The 22,643-nt window shown below is 43.5% G+C and overlaps 1 protein-coding gene across 2 annotated transcripts in view; it reads left to right on the plus strand.

Moving 5' to 3' along the window:
* Cacna2d3 (calcium voltage-gated channel auxiliary subunit alpha2delta 3) overlaps positions 1-22,643 on the plus strand; it is an 844,638-nt gene that overhangs the window by 251,712 nt on the left and 570,283 nt on the right. The gene's annotated exons all lie outside the window — the stretch shown is intronic.

Raw genomic sequence — 22,643 nt, forward strand, 5'->3', positions numbered from 1 at the left:
CAGCTGGCAGCAGTTGCTGAATTTTGTGATCTCAAATTGAGTATTCCATATATTTCACCAGCCTAGTTAATCACCAACTCACACTGGTCCTCTGATGAGCCCACAAGTGGTCCTTTCTCCTTTGAGGGAGGTGAGCTCCATCTCAATGGCCCTGAGCTCATGTGTCATCTTTGCTGAATATTCAGTCAACAGACTCTTGGGCTCAAAAGGCAATCAAGCAAGCTACACATCAGAGGGCCTCTGTGATGATGAGGCTTTATTGTCAAAGTGGCACAGTCTAGATTCGCCTGGCAAGAGAGCGGCTATGAGGGGTTGCTTAGATTGGGTTGACTTGTGGCATGGCTGTTGTGGGCGCAGTGGTCTTGATTATATGAATAGATGTGGAAAGGCCCAGCCTGAAAGTCGGCAGTGCCGTTGCCTGAGTTTGGGTCCTGGACTATAAAGGGGAGACAGATGATAAACTGAGCACTGACAAGTGTGACTATGTGCTCTCTCCGCTCTTGCCTGTGGATGTGATCAAGGCCATTGCTGCGCTGGCTTCCCTGCTATGATGGACTGGAACCTGACATTGTAAGTGGAATAAACCCTTTCTTCCTTGTAGTTGCTCTTGTCAGAGTATGCTCTTCATCACGGCGACAAGAAGTGAAACCCTGACAGCTTCTGTCCCAGCAGATGTGTCTGTAACTCTCTAAACTACCAGACAGAAGATGTGGAGATAAGTGAGGGATGAACAGATAAAGAAAGGACCCATCAATCAATCCAGCAAGGGTGTTGAATGCAAGGGGGAGTTTTCTTTTTTTTTAAATTTCTAGCCGGGCGGTGGTGACTCACGCCTTTAATCCCAGCACTCGGGAGGCAGAGCCAGGCGGATCTCTGTGAGTTCGAGGCCAGCCTGGACTACCAAGTGAGTTCCAGGAAAGGTGCAAAGCTACACAGAGAAACCCTGTCTCGAAAAACCAAAAAAAAAATAAATAAAAAAAATAAATTTCTATTCTTCCCTTTCCCCTTCCTTTCTTTCACCTACCCCTCTACCCTCCCCGCCCCCCAGGAGAAGGGTAGTCCAGGGAAAAGTGGGAAGAGTGTGTTTACTGTTAAGCATGTAGCAATAAGCATGGAGTTCTTGCTTAAGCCTAAGGCCTTCTGGGATAGAAGCAAAGAAGGGTCTGATGTTTGGTTATGTCCAACACAGACGAAGCAAATCAGTGCATATTGGTGCAGAATTGTCAAATTTTCAACGAATGACATCTGGGGCCTCCAAATAGGGGCTCTTGGAGTGATCAGAGAGAATTTCAGGAGACAGTAGCTGTTTGGTTTTGGTGTAGAAAGAGAAGGAACTTTCTATTTAAGGTATAGTGAGTCTAGATGAGTGGTTCTCAACCTGTGGGTCATGACCCCTCTAGGGGTTGAATGACCCTTTCACAGGTGTCTCATATCAGATATTTACATTATGATTCATAGCAGTAGTAAAACTACAGTTATGAAGTAGCAATGAAAGTTTTGTTATCAAGGTTGAGAACCACTGCTCTAGACCGAAGCCCCATGTGTAGAAGAAATGCTTGCTTGCCGTTGGTTTGACAATGGACATTCAATGATGATGGCCTGGGACTGGCTTTTCTTGTTTGTACTTTATGTAGAAAACCTCTTGGAGCTCAGGTTTCCTATGGAGAATGAATAGCCCTGGGTCCAGAAGATAATTTACTCTGAAACTGAAAGCCAATATAAAATACGTTGCCCCCTGGTTACAACGTGCTTAAAGCCATAGGATGCAAAATTTAGGGGTTTAGATCGGGTTCACAGGAGGAGTGCCAGCCCCACATATGTGCTGGATTATCATTTTGAAATGATGTCAGCACATTGTGCCTAGACTTTACACCATTGAAAGACAAGGAGAGAGAGAGAGAGAGAGAGAGAGAGAGAGAGAGAGAGAGAGAGAGAGAGAGAGAAGCAGGAAGGGAGGGGAGATGAGCGTTTTGAGGAAGGCCTGTGAATTTCACATGAGAAAGAAACCATCATCAGCTTTTGTGTTCTCCCAGCATGGTTCCTGGATCTTGCTAGAAATTTTTCTCAACTTTTTTTTTTCCCTCTTTTCCTTCTTTTCCCAGATGCCCCTGGAGGCAACTGTGTGCACAGCCTGGGTGTACTCATGTCATTTCTCAGGATCTTGTAGTTGGGACTGGGGTTTTCCAAAGAGGCTGGGGCTGTAATTAGAGAGCAGTAACCTCACAGGGGAGGATGCTGCACATCCAAAGCAGGGGAGCAGAAGCAGGCGAGCACACTTTGCACGTAAATGCTGTGGCCTGCATCCAGGCACCTGCCAGGTGGAAGTTGTTAGGAATGATAAAATGGCTATGGACTTAAGAATGCATCCATCCCCAACTGCTCGCATTTGGTAAGCTGCCAAGTCGAATTCTCTTAGTATCACCTTACCTTTTCTGGTAATTTTCTGTGCCAACAGCTGTCCAGTCACATTGCCTAATGGTTTTTAATTTAAAAAAAATTTTTTTTGTTGTTTTTTTCTGTGTAGCTTTGTGCCTTTCCTGGAACTCACTCTGTAGATCAGGCTGGCCTCAAACTCACAGAGATCCGCCTGGCTCTGCCTCCCAAGTGCTGGGATTAAAGGTGTGCACCACCACTGCCCAGTTTAAAAAAATATTTAATGGCAGTATTAACCAATGTTTCTACACTAGCATCTACAATTCCTTCAATGTATTTATTTACTTGTTCCCCCATCAGTGGAGACATTTCTTCAAAACCGATCAAGTCCCCAAAAGGCAGACCACTCCTGTGAATGCCAGCTCAGCCTGGTCCCCTTATAGGTACTGGGGCTGCTCTAGGCTTCTATACTCAAATTCTTTCATCTTGCCGTAATCTCTGGGGATGCTGTTGGATTCCCTTTGTACTCCCTCCCCGCCGGAACCAACATGTGGAGAGAGGTGGGCGAAGGAGGATTGTCTTGACCGTCCAGCCTTCACTCAGAACCAGCAGCCACCAAATGTCTCTGTGTTGGGATGAGTGTGGGTCTCACAGGCAACTGAATGTGGGAAACCCATCAGGGATTAAGGCCATCAACCCAGTGAGCTCTATTGCAGGTGGTGTTCACTGAATTCAAGCAGAGGCTTGGTAAAGAGCGTAGACAAAGTAGGTTGTCTTGGTGTAACTCTTGAAATGAGGATTATTATAGAAGAAGCATTATTTTTCTCTTGGCTTATTATGTTATTAGTTATTATTTTATTCTCATAGTCACCACATCGGAGTGAGTTAAGGTGTATCACATCAAATAGTGGTGCAGTCTTCTAAGGGAGGAACTCCATCTCCTTAGTCACTGCTTAATTAAGTTATTCTATTTGAAAGAAAGGATGAACAAGAGAGAAAACACAGAAACGGAGAAGGAGAAAAGCCCAGTTATATCACTGTTCTCCTCATATACATTTTAATTTTCAGCATAGAATCAACATATTTGGTATAATTGATAAGTCATCCGCATATGTATCCTACAGAGGCTCATACTTGGGTGGGAGGTTCATTATAACTTCCTTCTTGCTGTGTTAATTGTGTAACTTATAATTCCTCCAAATACTGACAGGCTAGTCGGTAGATATACAGGAACGCATCCTGTCACTTTCTCAGTTTCTGAGACTTTGCATTGTTCTGCTATAAAACTTATAACCTAAATTAATTGCACAAAACTTTCATTTTTGCTAGTCATAAAGAATCAGGCCGAGTTCATTCTCTAGGCAGATGTGATCAGAGCTGAAGGACATACTGGGAACATACATGGTACTTTGTCTGCACCACTGTAGGTGACACAGGACTGAGGAAGTAAGCAAGTTGAGCACCTGTTTTACACACACACACACACACACACACACACACACACACACACGCTAATGCCTTTCTCCACCCTAGATCAGTTTCCCCCAGCACCCTTTCCCCCTCAGGTTATAGTTCAGTCACTGATAGTCTAGCATCCTGACCCAAGCTGTCTCCCGTCCTTTTTTCTGGTCTTTGTTCTTCTTTCCAACCTGGTGAACCTCATTCCCAAAGTACACCATGGCCTTTCCATCCTGGGCTGTCGCCCTTTTTTTGCACCTGCCTAAGTTCTAGGCAGCTGTGGAAAGTCAGTTCCGATCCCATCTCCTCTGGGAAGTTCTTCCTGGCCTCTGGAGTCCAAAGTCATCACCCCTCATCTGACTCTTAAGCCCCTTTAACAGAGCCTCGTATCTGAAATCTGCTAAGGAGCACCAGGCATGGCTGTTTATTGTTGTTATGTATGACTGCCAATTTCTAGAGGGAGGCAACTGCTGTCCTAGCTCCCTTCGGTGCCTGGCCACAGTTTTTCTTCACATAGGAGATGCTTAGTAAATATGCAAAGGATGATTAGCTTCATTCCTCTTATGACCAGCTGTTCTTAATTATAGACTTTTTTTCTTGATATAGCATACATGCAATGGAAAAACCTTAGGGAATGAAGTAAGGTATAAATAAATAATAATATTTTTTTGAAAGCATTCTGCAATGCTATTGTAAATCTATGATACTTTCCTTCATTTGCTGTACTGACCCAAGAAGTGGCAACATTTTCAGCTAGTGCTGTCTGTGTCACAGCTTAGGCTTGGCCCAGAATTCTACTAGATACCATCAGTTCTAATTCTTGGAGTCTAGGAATTGCATATTCACAACAACATATTATTCTCTTTTCACATATATGTTGTGTGTGTATGTATGTTTGCATGTGTGTGGGCACATGTATAGGGATGTGCATGCAAATTGGTACATGTGCATACAGAGGTCTGATGTTGAGAAATCATTCTTGATTACTCTTCCTCCTTATTTGGTGAGGCAGGGTCTCTCAATCAAACCCAGAGCTCAGTGCCAATGTGACCAACATTGTTAGCCAGATTATTCTAGGGATCCCCTTCTTAGATTGTATTAATATGCAGGCTACCCACCATAGTCATCCAATGTTCATGTGGGCTCTGGAGATTTGAACTCTGATCTCCACGCTAAACCACACAGCCGTCTTCCCAGCCCATAATAACATTCCTAGGCAGTCATTTAAATATATCTAACTTAATTATTTCCCAATAATATTTATTACTGTTTCTTGTCAGTTACTACAAAGGACAGTATTTTGGCTACTTCATCGAAAATAGGTTATGGAGATAAAGGTGCATTTAAAAAATACTATTTAGAAACCAGTGTGATAAGTAAGTCTGTAAAGGAGATTTGAATCACTCCACAGGCTTGTCCAGCCTCACCATGGGTGGAGCACATTCCCTAATGGATGGTGATCAGCAGTGACAGCATCACCCACTATGAAGGCCAAGGGTACTTGCTTTATTGGCAGCCACCATGGGGTCATTGAAGAACAGCAAACAGGAAAACATATGTAATTGAATTCCATGTTAATACAACCAGCCTTCCATATCTGTGTATTCTATCAACTATGGGTTGGAGTATTCTCAAAATAGTGGTCTCTCTTTGAGCATGTACAGACTTCCTTCCCATTGTTTCACAAGCAATACAGTATAACAATTAAGTGCATATCATTTATAATGTATTAGGTATTGTATGCCATTTAGAGATGATTTGCTGTATGCTGGGGGATGAATGTATGCTAGATGCAAAACTTGTAGCAATTTATATAAGGGATAGGAACAGTGGTAGTGTAGATTTTAGTATGAGGCAAGTTTCTTGAACCAATCATTCTCAGATACTTAAAAAAAAATGATTGTGTGTATGCAGGTGTCTCTCTGTCTGTCTGGATGTCTGTGCACATGAGTGCAGGTGTCACTGGAGGCCTGAAGAGGGTGTCAGATCCCCTGTGAGCTGGAGTTCCGGTAGTGTGAGCCACCTGGTGTGGGTGCTGGGAACTAACTCTGGTCCTTATGGAGGAGCAGTATGCACTGTTAACCACTGATCTATGTCTCCAGCCCTTTCCTGCCCAGACGGTTTCGTTAGCAATTTTATTGAAATAGAATTCAGTACTGTACACTATTTAGATTATGTAATTCAGTGGGTTTTTGTTTTTTTTTAGTATATTCATAGTTCAGCTAATCTCACCTCAGTCAGTTGTTGAACATTTTTTATTAACTCCCCAAAGAAACCCAGCACGTCTTAACAGCCTGATTCTAACCATTGCCATGAGCACTGGGCATCTCCAAACCCACTTCTGTTCCTGTGGGTTCTCCTTTTGTCAATGTTTGTGATGCATGACTTTTTGAGTCAGGCTCTTTCACTTGGCCTACTGTTCTCAAGGTTCACCCATGTTGCCTGATCTCTTTATTGCTGTGCCTTATTTATTGATTGATTTGTTCGTTTGTTTGTTTTACTGATGAATAGCTGTCCATTGTGTGGATATACCACATTGTATTTATCCCTTCGTGCTGTGGGATGTTCTGTATGGCAAATATGTTGCTAATTAGTCAATAAATAAAACACTGATTGGCCGTTGGCTAGGCAGGAAGTGTAGGCGGGGCAAGGAGGAGAATAAAGCTGGGAAGTGGAAGGCTGAGTCAGAGAGACACTGCCAGCTGCCACGATGAGAAACAGCATGTGAAGATACCGGTAAGCCACGAGTCACGTGGCAAGGTATAGATTAATAGAAATGGGTTAATTTAAGCTGTAAGAACAGTTAGTAAGAAGCCTGCCACGGCCATACAGTTTGTAAGCAAAATAAGCCTCTGTGTTTACTTGGTTGGGTTTGAAAGGCTGTGGGACTGGCAGGTGAGAGAGATTTGTCCTGACTGTGGGCCAGGCAGGAAAACTCTACCTACACCTTCATCAGCTGATCAACATTTAAGTTGCTTCCCTTTTCTTTTTCCTACAATGATTGATCATGCTGGAACATTAATATTGTTTCCTGGGTGTAACTTCAGTTACTGTCAGAAGATCCAGACAAGATTGGGTCTAATAATATTCTGTTAAATAGGGGCAGGAGGGTCTCACAAGAGAATATATAAGACACAAGAGCACCCCCTCCACCCCCAAAGACTATAAGAGTGAGCAGTTGCTGGGAGTTTGGGGAGTATTTTCTTTGGTGGTGTAGGTGTACATAGGTTGCTTGTACCCTTATGAGTAACCCCAGTTAAACCCATTGACCCACCACACTTGAGTAGAACTATTTCTTTGATCTGTTGTTGGTGCCTGGGATGAAAAAAATATTTGTTCATGACTCCTCAGAAAAAGCTCCTCACAATAGCCTCTGTGAACACTTGTGTATACATTTTGCCATACATAAGGATTTTCATTGTTCCTGGGTGTATACTTGGGAGTGGAGTTGCTGGGTCATGAACAACTGTGTTTATCTTTTCGAGGTCTTCCCAAAGTGGCTGTAGCATTTTAAATTACTAGACACATGTTCACTGTGAGAAGACTACATTATATTTTACCTAAGTGGTTCCTATTTGAATTCTAGCACTCTCACTCACATTCTTAGGCTTTTCCCCATTGATACTGTGGTGACTTTATTGTGATATCATCTACATCCAGTTCTTCCTTTGTGAGCAGGAACTCAGGGGTGTTAGCTGATTTAGCAGGTTGTGCCTGCACCCCTGTTACATGGTAATGGGCACATGTGTATTTCCACCTTTCTGGGATGCCCACTCCTCACACCATCGCCATTCATCTGCTCTGTCATTGCTCAGTTAATTGTGTTGTATTATCACAAGCAGAAGCAGATAGGGCTGGGAAAACTTGGTGCTCGGCAAATACAGAATTGAGAAACGGTTTTAGTTTATTTATTTGAAGTGTGGGGAGCTTCACAATCCTATTGCCTTCAGCATTGGAATCTGCAACACTCTAAACGCTGAGATGTTTCTTTCTTTCTTTCTTTTTTTTTTCGTGGACTTTATTTGGTAGAAAAACGTGGCCTGAGATGCCATGAAGAAGTTTACCATTCTCTCTAGTTAATGTAAACAATCCTATGTCCACTGTAGATATATTACTACACAGACCAGTGAGATGACTTAGCAGGCAAAGGCCCTTGCTGTCAAGCCTGATGAACTGAGTTCAACCCCCAAGACCCTCATGGTAGAAGGGAAGCATGCATTTGGGCAAGTTGTCCTCTGACCTTTACATGTACTGCACTATGGCATGTGTATGTGTGCACAGGTACTAACAAATGACTGTAAACTACCACATAATACATAAAGAAGCAAACAGAAAAGAAATATTAATACCTGGGGAAAATGGCATATCAAGTCTTCACAGCAGGTCAATCATGTGAAAGCCCTGAGCCTCCCTGGGATGAGTTTGTGATGAAGATATATCAGAAGGATTCACTCAGCTTTCCAAGTGTAAACAGTCCTGAGCTGGGGTTGCACACCCAGCTCTAAGAGATGTGGCCCAAAGTTTAGTTTGAGTAGTCAGTACCTCAGAACCTCTGTGCTGGATGTTCTTCTTCTAGAAAGCTCTGTGTGGGTGTCTTCTGGGTCCCTCCATGTTATTCAGGTGTTGGCTTTTCAGGGATTCCCCTTTCCAGCCACCCAAAACATCCGTTCCCCTGCCATTCTTTACTATGTCACCCAGTTCGATATTCTCTGTGGTATTCACATTCACATTCACCTGGTGTGATGTACAGAATCTGCTCTTGTTTGTGTCTGTGACCCTTCCACCTGGAGATCCTGGAGTCGTGTTCCACTCCCCAAATATTTATCTGATGTGTGTGTGGGCCATGCAGCCTGCCCCTGCCCTGGCTTCCTGAGCTGTGCAGCTGATCCTACTTGACTCCAGCTTGACCTCCTGAATGGTGCTGAGGAGCCGTCTCTATCAGGTTTCTTCCGGCACATCAGAAATGAGGTGCCTGGTCTCGACTCTTGTGTCTTCCTCCTGTTCACAAGAGACAGAAAGTTCTTCAAGTTGTCACTAGGGCCCCTAGAGAGTGGATCATTTGGCCCAGGGAGATATCAACAATCAAGGCTACTGGCTGCCTTCTTTCTCTTCAAAGGTTGATTTTCATGCATGTTCCTCAGTGAGGAAGAAAGCTTGTCACAGATGGGAGAGTGGAGTTTTCCTAAAATCTGGCTCTTTGCCCCTCTGTTCACAGTAGTTTCAGATGACTAATGTTTACAATAACAGGGCTCCAATCAAGATTTTCTGGCTCCAGATGATATAGTGTATGAGTGTACATGTCTTTGTGGATGGGCCAACTGATGCAGCTGTCAGTAGCTCTGGCTTCATAGTCTTCTCTCCAACCAGAGGACATCCAAGCTTCCCAGTAGTTAAGCAAGTGAGAACTCCCCGGTTCCATTCTTGGCCCCACAACTCACTTGCTGTGTAGGGTAGAGTCTGGTTTTCATCTGTGCATGTGGATGTGGTAGATTACCAGGGCTTCATGGGAAGGTTGACTATCTCCAAGGTGCCAGGCATGGACAAGGCCTGGCTGTTGCTCATCCCAGCTTCTAAATCTTCCTAGGTCTCTTTTGGTGACTTTACACTCCTCTATAATGTTTAAGAACCATGGAAGCCTGAATATATTGCATATATTTAACTCAAGCTAGGTGAATTGCTAATTAATATTCATCTATTTTGGACTCACTAGGTGAGGGTTTTGGACTTAGCATCTCTATTTCCTAGTAAAACTAGGAGGTAGGCAACAGTGATGCCATGATATGCTGTGCCCAGATTCAGACCCCCTTTTCCATGGTCACAGAAAGTTGCAAAAATGTAAGCTGCAGAGTGTGATCAAGACCTGGTGAATGTCAAGAGCAGGCAGAGTATGCAAATGAGGCCTGCATAGGCAATCGGGGGAATTTGAGTGTGCAGTTTTGGTTTACTTTGGCATAAACTGGACTTCATCTTTCTTCATTAGCTCTGTCTTTTCTTCATTAAAAAAATTCTCCAAATCTCTCATTGCTACTATATATTCAAATATCTGCTTATTTCTTTGTCATTTTGGAATAAAGTTATAATTAATAGTTGACACAGGAGAAAGAAGTTAAGCTGAGAAAGTAAAGTCTATGAATAACTCTCTGTAAAAATTCCAGCCTGGCGTGTAATTTCAGTTCATTACCTGCGCATTAAAAAGGAGAGAGACAGCTTATCCCTTAAGCTACTTTCTTATCCTTGGAAATTTAAAAATGCAAAATTCTCTTCCAGAGGGTGAAGATGTCATTTCCTGAATACAAAAGGAGCGTGGGAGAATTAAAGGGGGAAAAAAATAACAAAAAGTGAATTTAGGCACACGTACTTCATTGAGCCCAGGCCCTTGCTTGGCACAACTCCCCATAGGCAGGTGCACCAGCTACACGTGACTGCTGTGCCATCCACACTGGTTTCCTGGCTGCCACAGTGTTGAGCTAGACAGTGCTGGCCAGGGTTCAGACCCTTGGCCTCAGGATTTCGTTGCTGCTTTGGGGGAAAAAGACTTTCTACTGAGGTTCCCAAACTTGCCAGTGTGCTATTAAATGAAACAAGCAATATATGGAAATTATTCAGGCACCATGGTCCTGAGAATAATCTTTTTTTTGCTTTATTTTTTCTTGATTTCATTTGAAATGAGTTCACCTTTCAGTGTATGTGGTTAGCTTTATCTTAGGGGGATAAAAGCCAGCTTGGTGCAGTGACCTACCAAAATAAGTGACTCCAGCCATCTTTCAAGGCCCTTGAGGGTTTATAAGATGAAGAAATGATCAAGCTAGGTTGAAAATTGTGCTTTTAAAAATACATTCTTAGCTAGCAAGTTAGTGCTTTTAAAAAGTAATGCCTACATAATAATGTTGAACTTTTCTCAAGAAAATAAAGGATACAGTAAAAAGAAATTATGTGTGTGTGTGTGTGTGTGTGTGTGTGTGTGTGTGTGTGTGTGTGTACATGTGTAACAATAATAAGAAAAGAGAAAGAGGCCATGAATTGAGAGGGAGTGAAGGAGCAGCATGGGAGGAGCTGGAGGGAGGGGAGAATGATGTAATTATAGTTCAAACCAATTGCATTGTGAGCGCACATGCACACGCACACACAAGAGATGTTTATGGTGTCCCAGGTGTCCCATGGCTGGAGGCCCAGGGAAGGGAGGGCACGTTAAGTCATTTCCTTCTAGTGCTGTGGAGTTGCTGGGACAGTTATCATCTTTCAGGGGTGGGTGTGGAAAGGGGACTTTCAGGCCCCGGGAGTGGAAGTCTGAGCCCAGTAGCTTTGCGATTCCAGGGAGAGATCTGGAATTACCCGGGCTGCGTCTTCCTGGACTTTTCCAGGGCAGCTTTCTCATTCTCTCTGCTTCGCCCCCCCCACCCCAAGCCCTCCCTGCCACCCCTCCATCCCACGAGCCCTGGCTTCTCCCTCTCCCCATTTCTCATCATCTATTTCCTTCCCCTTCTTCCCTTCATTTCCCCTCCTGCCCCTTCCTTTCTCCTTTTCTCTACTTCCTTCTCTCTTTCTCCATCCTTTCTACCTACTCTTGATATGGAATATTTGTATTAGTTACTTACCTCATCACTGTGACAAAATGTTGGATGAAGGCAAGGAAGGAAGGTGATTTTTTGGTGTTTGGTTTTTGTTGCCTCGTAATTTCACGGTGTGATCCCCCATGGTGCAGTCAAGGCAGCAGCAGCTGGAGGCATCTGGTCCCTTTCATCTGCAGTGAGGAAGAAGACAGGAAAGCCCAGCTAGCCTTCTCTTCTCCATACAACCTAGGGCCTGAGACCATAGAATGATGTGGTGGTCTTCATACCCTAGTTAACTTAATATAACAACTCCCTTATAGACCTGTGTGGAGGTTTGTTTCCATGGTGATTATAAATCCAATCAAGTTGACTATCGTGATTGATCATCAAAAGTGTGGATTTCATCACCCAGTTGCCATCCCTTTGACTTTAGTGGCGGTCTGCTTTTCTCCCCTGCCCCTACCCTTCCTCTGAACTGGTTCGTACTTATCCTCTGGTCCCCGCCAGTCATGTGATCAGAAAACAGACCTTTTCTTTATTTTAGCAGGCAGGGATTTCACACTAAGGATGAAGGTCTCCTAGATAGCTGGTAGAACGGAGGGAATGAAGGCCAGGGAAATCGCTGCCCCAGGTTTGGGGACTCGGGAAGTGCTGGTCCTAGAGTCACAGTGAGCCACCGCCTGTGGTCTCAGCTGTCTGCAGAAGGACACCTGCATGGGTGGCATTGGCAAAAGGTGTCTGCATCCTGCAGTTACTGCCATATTTAACGGGCCCTCACCAGGAGAAAACTGGCTTTTCTTCTTGCCGGTATCCAAGTCTGCCAGGAGCCTATCCCAGAGCCCTGCTGGCCAGGGAGAGGTGTGGCTCTGCTTAGGTAGTGCTGAAAGCCAAAGGACATGATCAGGTCACAGAATGGACCAAGTGAAATGGACCTTACATTGAAACAACCTTTTTGTTTTATGTCACTACTGACCCCATTGAGTTTCTTTCCCAACATTGCTACCACATGAGTTTTAAAGAATAATTCCAGTTTGCTCTCATCATTTGGGTTTAGGCCCAGTGACACCTCCTACTGTGCAGAGCAGTGGCAGTCTACATGGCTGGATTTGGAGTCCCCTGGAAGATATACCTTTGGGTGTATGTCTTTGAGGGCATTTCTAAAGATGCTTAGCTGAGGAGGGGAGACCTAGGGTGAATGTGGTTGGTACCAGGTCATGTGCTGAACTCCATGAATGATTAAGAATGGGAAAAAGGAGGAAGCCCAGCTGAGTAGCCACAGTCATCTTTCTCTGTTCCCTGCCTGTGGATGCCTCACGTTTCTACTGCCATGCCTCCTAAGCCATGATGACCTGTACCCCCAGCTGAGAGCCAGGGCCCACCTGTCCTTCTTTAACATCTTTTGTCATAGTCATAAGAAAAGTGACCAGGACCAGCCACATGCACCTTCAGCCCCACCCATTGTCGTTGCTCCTCAGAACTCTCTTGCTCTCTTGCTTCCCACTGACTCCCCCTCCTGACTGACTCCCACCCCACAGCCCAGCAGATGTAGGGATGTAGGGATCCTTGGCCACTGCCCATCAGTTCCCCTGGTCCTTTTATTCTGGCTCACCATCACATCTTTGAAGACACATCCTGCACCATGAGCCATGCCCTGAGGAACTGCAACCTCTCTGCACTTGGTCTACCCTGTGTGTGAACTTGAGACAATCTAGGTGTTTTCCTTCAGGGGACAGTGGTGAGACTTACCTGGAGTCCTTGCCTGGAGCTCTTAGGGCAGCTTGGTACATAGATCAGGAAGTGTAAAGCTCTGTGTTGGTCAGCTGTTAGCACACTGTGTGGCCCTCCTGTTCACATCCTACTGGCTGTGCTTCCTCTTCTGATGTCACTATGAAGGTGCCATCATCTTCAGAGCCTAGCATCATTTGCCATCATCATCATCATCATCATCATCATCATCATCATCATCGTCAATCACTACCATCACCATCACCATCACTATCTTCATTGTCATAGTAACAACAGCAGCAGCAAGAGTTAACATAAGCATGCTGTCACATCACTGCACTGCTGGAGCCTAGATTCAAAGTCACATTTTGTGACCCCAAGGCCAGCTTTCGAGGTCAATACAACATGTTTCCCTCCACAAACTGAAATTGCTCTTGTAAACATTTGGATGAGGGTGGAAGGAGAACGCAAAGGGGGGATTTTGAACAGCTTTTCCCTTGTCTCAGATTTAATTCAATCCACCTTGAGAAGGCAACGTCTGGGTGATCATAGATATTGTTGTGGGTGAAAGAACATGCTGACTTCCTAACCCTGGGTGGATCTGGTGGCTAGGGGCTGCCTGCTGCACGTGCTGGCCTATGCAACCTCTCAGGGGTGCATCCATCAAAGGGGCTTGCTTTGTCCAACAGCTTAATCCCCATGTCCCTGTCATTGGGAGGCTATCAGTCAGACCTTTCAATCTATTCCATTTTCAGCCTCACTGATCACAGATTTCCCCAGTGAAGCTGAAAAAGGGAGTGGAGGGCTCTTCAACGCAGCACAGAAGGAGCAGGTGCAGAGCCTTGTGTCTTTGAACAGGAGGTTTGGAGTCCTTTCCCTGGCAGCAGAATTAACTTTCACATAACCTCCGTGTAACTGTGAACTTGAGGCCCTCCTCCAAGTTCTGTCTGTGTGAGAGCCAACCGTGGGAGGTGCAGACGCTGTGAAGCTTCCTTGTTCTAGTCAAGCTGTTTTCTGCTGGGAAATCTTGTCTCTTCTGAACCTGTCTTCATAGCATCTTGTGCCTGTGTGGAATCATTTAAGAGTATTCTGCGTGCACATCCCCATCATGTTCACACACCCACACCACCGTGTAGTGCACACATGGTCTTGCTCCAGCATATCAGAGAAGGTAGCAGAAACTCAAAACCATGCATGCAGATGCATCCAAAACCAAGCAGCTCATGAGAAGGGAAGCCTGGGATTTAGCACCTTGCCCTTGGAATTAGAAGCCTGTTTTTAAAGATGTGCCAGAAGTTGCCAAAATCTGTTTCTTAAGGTCCCACTCAGTGATTGATGAGGTTCTGGTTAACTGATTGGTTCTTAAGAAATACTCGTTTATAAACTGTACCTGCATCTTCTTACCTTGACCATGACTTACCTGATCTTGGGACAGATGCTCCCTTTTCCCTTATTGGTTGGGCACTAGCTTCAATGCTCTGCTCTTGGGGGGGTCCTAGTCATCACCCCCAAGGAAGCCTAGGGAGGGCTATAATGAAGAGTGTAACAGGATGTTATTCACCAATAGCAGGTCACAGGAAAAGACATTTTCTTCTCATTGTGGAAAACAAATGTCTATTCTTCAGATCATTCTCTTGTCTATCCTTGCCTACCCCCTTGGGAAGGTCCAGAGAGTTCTAGTATATTGGATGTGACACATGTATACCTGAACCCCAGATCTATGAGGATTGGAGAGAGGAAGATCACTGGAGTTTACAGGTCACTAGCCTAGCTCTAGGTTCAGTGTGAGGTTCAATCTCAAAAGGATAGGATGGAGAGTGATAGGGCAGGGAACACAGCATTCTCCTCTGGTTTCTGCACGTACATATACAGGTTCCTATGCCCTCATATACGTGTACACATAGACCATACACATGCACCCTGACCACACACATACACACAGAGTTCATTTTCCACAAAGGAAATGCCACAGCCATCTCCTTCAAAGAGTCCAGAGTGGATTTGTCTGGTTTTCCATCTAAATAGCCTTGATGTTGATAATCAAGCCGAAGACGTTCCCAGGGGTTCATAGAAGTAGAAAGTCATTCTTTAAAATACTGAATCCTTTGGAGTGTCTTGGACTGGTACTTAATACTGCCCTTCCTTCCCACCTCCCCCAGGCCCCCTTGGTTCCTGGGTAGCCCTTTGAGCACAGTTTGACTGCCCCCATCTTTCACAGCTTAGCAAATGCCACGCTTCGGCAAAAGCAGCCTGACATGTTGAATGAAATGGTCTTAGTTTGGAAATTGGCCATGTTGATAACAGGTTATTAATTTAATCAGCCTCAAGTTGATAACAGGTACCTCCTGTGGAAACAAAGATAATTTGCTATTGATTGCGATCCTGTCTCCTGATAGAAACTCTGGGCTTATTGTGTCCTGTAAAAGGCCCCCACCCCACCAGCCTTCCACAGTATGAAGGAGACAGGGAAGGGGAAGTGTGATGGCAGAGAGGATCACTCCATGCGGTGCACTGCAGAGGTGTGTCTGGCCATTGTTCTGGTACCTACTTCCCCTGGAAACCTTACAGAAGAGCTTTCATAATCCACTTTGAAATGTTTGCCGTTTGTAGAGCACAAACAAGATCTGCGGCTTTCAGGCAGAAGGTCATTTCATACAAAATGTTCATTCGTGTGCAACAAAGCTTATTTCTTCTACAGGAACAAAAAGAAATAATGAAGCCTTCTTAAAAGCTGGTTTTTTCTTTTTTTTTCCCAAAGAGCGATCTTCTTGATAGTTGGTGATTTCTCCTTGCCACTTCTATTGGAATTGAAAAGTAAAAACATTCGTATCAATGAAGATTACGGAATATTGTTAGAATATTGTTAGATATGATTTCAACTGTGGCCACAGCCTGGTGGTGGGAAGCACTGATGCCCTGGACTGCTTCTGCTCCTTGTCTTTGTTAATCTTTCTAGATTCTTCACTTTGTTGTTTAGCCAAGGATGTGATTTTTGTTTGGGTTTTGACTAACGTGTGTTTCCAAAATACTGTCTTACCCCCAAACTCCCGTCATCTTAGGCATTGCCTCAGTATCCACCTTTCTTCTGGATGCTTCCGTTTCTCAAGAGCACAGCTTGAATCCTGCTGTTTCTGGCTCCTGTCCTTCCCTTCCTGGTAGCATTGTTGGCCTTTGGTCTGTAAACAGCCACTTCTCCTTGTGCCCCTTCTGTGATCACCTCTCAATGTTTCTGAGGCTGCTGGTGGTCCCAGACCCCACTATGGAGATAATCCTGGTTTTGTTAATTATGGAAGCAGCCTCAATTAACCTACTCTGTTCCAGAGAGCTAGGAAGTGACTCTCGAGACCATAGGAGAAAGGATTTCGGCACCAGCAGGAATGAAAATGTAAATTTGAATGTTTTACTTAACATCTTTCAATGTAATGGTCTGTGTGTGTGTGTGTGTGTGTGTGTGTGTGTGTGTGTGTGTGTGTGTATGTATGTGTGTGAGTACATGCAAGCGTGTGCATGTGCGTGGTATGTTGTGTGTCATATGTGATGTTCGTGTTTGGTTCATGCAAATGAGTGTTCAGGCATTGACCCCGGTTTGTGCTCATTCGGAGGCCGGAGCATAGCCATCCGTGTCTTTCCGTATCACTCTCTGCCTGATATCCTTGAGTCCGGGTCTCTCACTGAGCTAGAAGCTCACTGTTTAGGCTATGCTGGTCAGACAGTGACCTCATATGGTCTGCCTGCCTCTGCTTCCTAATGCTGGGATTATATGTATGCACAGACATTCCTGGGTTTTTATGTGAGTGCTGAGGATTTCAACTCAGGTCCCCAGGCTTGCAGAGCAAGGGATCTTACCCACTGAATGGTCTCCCCAGCCTCTGCAATGATTCTTAAATGGATGATGCCTCTTGATATAAGAGAGAAGTGTTTCCTGCATCCCAGGATAAACCAATCTCTTTGTATTGGGTTCCTGGAAAGGACTTCCGATGTTCTAACAGCCCCTAAGGAGGATAGAGATATGTCATTTTATTTCTAGGATCTATTGGCTTTTAAGTACACAACTGTGAGAAACTCTGTAGTTCTCAAACTATGAGCCATTCCCATGTCATGTTCAAAGCCCTCCCATGTCACGCATTGCTGGTAGTGTTGGTTCTGAGTACACACTGTTACACAAAAGCTGTAAATCTTTCAACTCTAGCACCTAAAACAAACCCCACAGAATCTAGGGGAAGAAGAAAATGATCCGTGCCATTCTAGATACAGTGGTGACTGTAATTGCTGCCATTCCTTGATGATTCTGTGTTCCCCACCCCCCTGTAAATTTAGCTTCTGTTGATATGACAGATTAGACAAGTAGTACCTGACCTCAGTGTTAATGGCAACTCATGGGCTGACTCTGTACCAGTCATCACTGCAGCCCAAATCCAGGCTAATGATTATAGATTTTTCATTCAAGTCACTGTAGTTGAATTCCAACCGTATTTGAGGAAGAATTTCATTTTTTTACATGGCATTAGAACCTTCATGTAAGTATGAAGTGTATCATTGCACAATGTTAAACAAAACCCACTAAGTACATGAACTGTTTTGAAATCTTTGTTAAAATCAAACATTACATTATAGCAGCTTTTACAGCACAGGGCGCTTCACTTTAACAGGGGGAATAAAAATAGTTCTTTGCTTGTTCCATATGGTTTTTATATGATTGTTTTGCTTTAAGGGTTTTCATCTGTAATTGTCTCTCCCCAGCTCTGGGGATTTTCATGAACATTTATTTTTTTCATGTGTATACAATTCGTTCCTGCTGGTTCCATCAGCGGGAGCCCGTAGCGAGTTCCTTTGGAGTTAGAATTCAGGTTCCATTACCTTTCCCGTCTCTCACAGGACATCCTATGCTTTCTTTCCATCCCTTGTTAAGCCAAAATAACCAGGGACAAAAGAAAAAAAAATTAGAGCAACAACAACCACCACAAAAACCATTTTCTTCTAATCCAGTTTTTACTGTGCTTGTCTGCCCCGCCTTCTGGACCGCCATGGACAGTGTGGCCTCTGTGATGTCTTTACCTCTGGCTTTGATTTAAGTGTTTGGAGAGGAAATGAGAGACTGTGCGTCCTGCGGTGCTGTAGAGATGTACACCCGTGGTCCTTGTCACAAGAAGTGAGATGTGGCGGTCAACGAAATGCTTTAAAAATGCTTTAACGTCCCCATTGTCCCCTTGGCAGCCTCGCTTTCATTGAGGCCATAAATACTGTCCCCGGCCCGTGGCCTCTGGCATTTCTTATTTATAAAGATGGCTCTTGTTTGTATTTGTTTCACTAAAATGGAAGAGTTATGTAGAAATATAAAAAGTAGTGCAAGGAGGCTCGCTTCAGGAATTACTACTGTCTTTTAGCCGCTAGGTGCTTTGTCTGGGTCCCGGCGAGCAGATTCTTCTATATGGTTACCGTTTTTATAGCGCAAAGAGATGCTTTGGCCCTAAGGAGGGAAATGGAAAGTTGTGGCCACCGCTTCTGTTTCTCTTTACCAAAAAGCTTAGGCTGGAGCCTTCAAAGCCTTTTTAAAACTTCCAGTATTCAATTTTAATTAAAAACCACATTCAATTCTATAATCCCATCCGCCAATTCAAAGGGGGAATTCACATAAGAGAAAATTAACTTATTATTATTAAAAGTACACTGCCTTTCTAATAGATATAATAGAGAAGCTGCTCTCCCCAGGCTCTGTGGCCGTTCCTTACATAAGAATATTAGCAAATTTAATAGATTTTTTTTCTTGCCTGTAAGTGATAATCAAACTTACTTTTTAAAACTCATCTCATTTGACTTGGGTGATAAGGATATTTGCTCAGAAGAGAGATGCTGCAGACTATGGCCCTCCATGGCCACATACCAGAACTCGAAGTCGAATGGTCTCAACTTTGTTAGGTGAAGATTCATTTATTTTTATTTTATTAACAGTAAGAACTTCTTTCCCTCAGACTCAATGTTAGTAAACTAATTGGCACATGATGCCCTCCGTAAGTACCATTTCATATAGGAAGGGTCGCATGTCCTTTGTTCTTCCTCTGAGGCCTGTAGTTTTCAAGATGCTGGTTCTTGTGAGTCCTGCGAACAGCACCAGAGCCTGTTCTTGCAGGCTGCTTCTCCTGCATTTCCCCAGAAAATGCAGGTCTGCTTCATTAGCTGCAGCAGGCAGGCTGGGATAGCCCTGCATCTGGCTGTGCGGCAGGAACATCCTTCCATTCCAGGCCCTGTCCTAAATCACTTGCCTTGAGACGAGTGAAGGGCGGCTGCCGGTTGACCCTCTTCTCTTGTGTCGTATTTCCTAAACTTCTTCAGAGACAGTGATGGGGAAGTATCTCTGAGGATTAAGTTTTTTAGTGGCATGCAGCGGTTTAACTGGAAAATTTTGACCAGAAGAATTTGATTCTCATGCCCTCTCTCCTGTCAGCACAGAAGGAGTGTTCTGGCTCTTCTCAGCAGTGATGTAGCAGAATCCAGTAGTTTACAGGGTATAACCTCCTGTACATTCAATTGCAGTGTTTACTGCTGAAATACATTTCATGTTATACTCTATATGAACACTATAAGCTATGTGTAACATACGTGTCACACATACACACACATGCATACATGAACAGAATGTATTAGACATGAAATATGTACCCGCCATGTTATGTCACATAGGAATTAATGTGTATATGGGATGCATGTGTATAATACACTTGTACATACAGATGCATTCATTCTTATGTAGATCAAATGTTATATATGACATATTATTCATGTATTCTTTCAACTTGTACATTTCCATCTTATTTTCTTATTTGTCAGTCCTAAACTACTTCATTGTTTTATTCTATTCCAATTCTTTGCTCATTTCTGTATTACCATCACAGTTATTGTGAAGTTTTATTTTGTCATTTTTTTATCATTTAAAAATTTCACTGATTTTTCCCCCCCCTGGGTTCTCAGTGTCCTTAGACACCACTAAACACCATTAAAAAGATATTTAAGTAAACAAGTGCTCAAAATGCATGAGTAGTTTTGATAATGTAAGTGTTAAGTCTTGCATAATATTTACATATAAATCTCTAGATGGAACTGATTTCATGATACATGCTTAGCCGTTCTAAACCTGTTACAAAGATTAAGAGGATAAGCTCTCGTAGACATAGCTTTCTTCTCCTCCTTGTCACTCATCTGTCACAGTGCATGAAGACACATTTACAGATTGCACACTGTGATCCCAGAGGCTGACAAGATACACTGGCTGGGTGGGTTCTGGGAAGACTATGGTCCAACCAAGCCTCGGGCCAATGTGCCCAGGATCTTCTTATTCTTTCTTCATTTTCTGTTTCTCACTACTTATGTCTCTCTTCGGTAAAAATTTTCATGTCTTAAAGTAAAAATACATATGTACCCAGAAAGATGAACGAGACCCAGGAAGTTTTGGACATTTCATGGGTAATTACTCAAGGTCCCCTAGGAGAGGCAGAAGGTGAAGTGAGTACTGTTCTCAGCCTGTGGTACCCAGATTCCAGCAACAGCAGTGACACCCAGAGATAGCCCCTGACCAAACATATCACTAGCCTGCCCAGAGCTTCTGTTTGGGTGGGTTCTGGGGAGGACCTTGGATTTTTCAATTCTAGCAAGTTCCTAGGTGAGACCATTGTTGCCAAGGTGGGCACTAGGTGTTGAGAACTACTACTGTATGGTCACCTACTCATGTATTTTAGAGGAGGAATCTGAAACCCAGAGCAAGACAGGGGCTTCCCCAGAATGTCACAGTGAAGGTAGTTTAGCTTCTGGGACAGAGTAAAGAGCAGGTATTCTGACTCTGGTTCTACCATGTTCTACCAGGCTCTGTTTCTGCCTGCTCAGAGCAGACGTCCCTGGTGACTGACTGAAGGGAGCCTGGAAAATACAATGTATGACCCCCCTAGATTCTTTTCTGTGGAAAGCTGGCCTCTCTCTTCATGGCCTATGGAGAAACAAGACTTTGGTAATCTCTGCCATTGCCAAAGTTACCCTGTACTCTTCAGCCTCTTCATGTCCACATCCAATTAATCATGACATGTCTGGCTGTTGACTTGTGACAACTTAAGATCAACACAAATGTAACTTTTCAAACTTGGCCTATTAAACTCGGGTTTTTATCATGTCTGTGCTGATTAATTTTTTTTTTGTCAACTATATACAAGTTAAAGTCTTTTGGGAAGAGGGAAACTTAATTGAGGGATTGCTTGTATCAGACTGCCTATAGGCAAGTTTATGGGGCATTTTTGTAGTAAATGATTGATGTGGGAGGGTGCAGCCCACTATGGGCAGAACTACCTCTAGTCCTGGGTGGTATAAAAAAGTAAATTGTGCAAGCCATGCTAAGCAAATCATGAATCCCGTGGCTTCTGCTTGAATTTCTGCTTTCAGGTCCCTGCCTTGAGTTCCTGTCCTGATTTCCCTTCATGGTGGATTGTAAGCTATGAGATGAAATAAACTCTCCTTCCCATGTTGCTTTTGATCATGGAGTTTATCACAGTGGTAAAAAGCAAGCTGCAACAAGGTCAAAGCAAGTGAGCCAAAGCAGCAGAGGGAACCATGGGAAAACCAGTAATGACTGGCTTTAGATTTCTTTCCATGACATATCAGTGAAATATTATTTCAAAAAAAGAGAATTTTCTGTAATGTTCTCTAGCCTGTATTTTCATAGAAGATATCTTACTGTTTGCATCCTCAAGTTAAGGGAAAATGATTTTGATAGTTGACTAGTTTTCTTTGTGTAAAAAGAGATGTCATGAAATTGTTTTCATAAGAATGTGAATATGAGACAAATATGGTGGTACATATAATCCCAGAATTTGGAAGGTAGAGGCCAGATGATTGTGAGTTCTAGGCCAGTCAAGGCTACAAAATGAAACCTCATCTCTTAAGAACAAGGGCAATAAATGTGTGCCGGTGATACTCTGCTTGCCTGCTATGTGTAAGGCCCTGGGTTCTAGCCACCTACCTTAAAAATGTGGTGATGAATGTGGCTAGTTTACCAAAAAGGGTACATGTTGTGGTTTTGTGGGGTTTGAGTATTAATTTAATTTCAATAATTGTCTTAATGAGATGCATATTATCAAAATAGCATTGGCATATAATAACTATCTCTTGGTAATGATGTATCAGAATTGAAGCAGAAAGAATTGGAATTCAATGATTAAGGGAATTAAAATAAGAATTCTTTCCTAAACCAGTAGAGAAAACCCTAAATCGATGAGAATTGGGTTCAGAGACACTCAATAAATCTTGAGTAAGGACCTTTGAACCTAAGTTATACCATTTCTAGATAAATTTTGAATCTTCATTGAGAATCAAAAGCCAGATTCTGAATGCATGCATGCGTTCATGGGTGAACACTACAATAAATATTTATTTTAGGAGATATAGTTGGATGATGAAGGCAGAAACTAAAATTTCATAGAAGCCGCTATGTGTACCAATGAGGTGACCCAACCTTTTCAGATGGGAAATTACCCTAGTCTTTTCATAGTGTGCGTGGAG

This window comes from Peromyscus californicus, unplaced genomic scaffold (genome assembly GCF_007827085.1).
Source record: "Peromyscus californicus insignis strain IS unplaced genomic scaffold, ASM782708v3 Scaffold_12__1_contigs__length_115047231, whole genome shotgun sequence".
In the NCBI taxonomy this organism is placed as follows: domain Eukaryota; kingdom Metazoa; phylum Chordata; class Mammalia; order Rodentia; family Cricetidae; genus Peromyscus; species Peromyscus californicus.